The sequence below is a fragment of the Carcharhinus amblyrhynchos genome, chromosome 23 (genome assembly GCF_965287045.1).
Source record: "Carcharhinus amblyrhynchos chromosome 23, sCarAmb.v2.hapA, whole genome shotgun sequence".
NCBI lineage: Eukaryota > Metazoa > Chordata > Chondrichthyes > Carcharhiniformes > Carcharhinidae > Carcharhinus > Carcharhinus amblyrhynchos.
The window spans coordinates 21,886,393-21,887,170 of NC_137346.1; the positions used below are offsets into that span (position 1 = coordinate 21,886,393).

The window sequence follows — 778 nt, forward strand, 5'->3', positions numbered from 1 at the left end:
TCTGAACTGTGAAGAAGATGGTGTAGAACTTCAAAAGGACATAGATAAGTGAAACGGGGAACCAAATGGCAGATGGAAATTAATGCAGGGAACAGAGAAGTGATTCAGTTGGGTAGGAAGAATGCAGAGAGACGAAACAAAGTAAAGAGTACAATTCTAAAGAGGGTACAGGAGTAAAGGGACCTGGCTGCATATGCATACCAATCATTGAAGGTGGCAGGACAGATTGAGAGAGCAGTTAATAAAGCACAGAGTATCTTGAGCTTTATTAATAGCGGAATGGACTACAACAGTTAGGACAAATTTTGCATTTGAGTCTCCCACATTTGGGGACATTGCAAGCGTCAGCACACCCGAAGTACAATGAGCTAGCCTCGTCCTGGGCAAACCACCTGCTTGATCATGGTTTCACCCCTGCCAGGTAACAGTTTGGAACACTGTTTTAGCTGGGGTACTGTGTTCAGTTCTGGTGCCAAGCTTTGGGAAAGATGTGAAGTCACTGAAAGGAATTTTAATGTTCCACACCATCTGACTGGAATTTATTAAGTACCCTTGAATTAGAAAAACAATCCCGCTTCAAGTTGCAAAATGATAGCTGCATCTGAACGCAAGTTAGCCTTTGTGATTTTCTTAATGGCTTGTTCTGTTTTAGTTATATTGTATCATTTTTTTCTTGGCCATTTTCTGTTACGTGAATGGAAAAATAATGGAATTGGGTTCAAGGTATTATCCTTTTAACAAATGTTGCCAATGTTTCTTAGTATTCAAAATATCTGCA

The 778-nt window shown here is 40.1% G+C and overlaps 1 non-coding gene across 1 annotated transcript; it reads right to left on the minus strand.

Moving 5' to 3' along the window:
* Positions 1 to 265: 265 nt before the first annotated feature.
* On the minus strand, positions 266 to 429 carry LOC145357645 (U1 spliceosomal RNA). Its single transcript, XR_013889338.1, has one exon. It is a non-coding gene; the product is annotated as a U1 spliceosomal RNA (small nuclear RNA).
* Between the last annotated feature and the right edge of the window lie 349 nt (positions 430 to 778).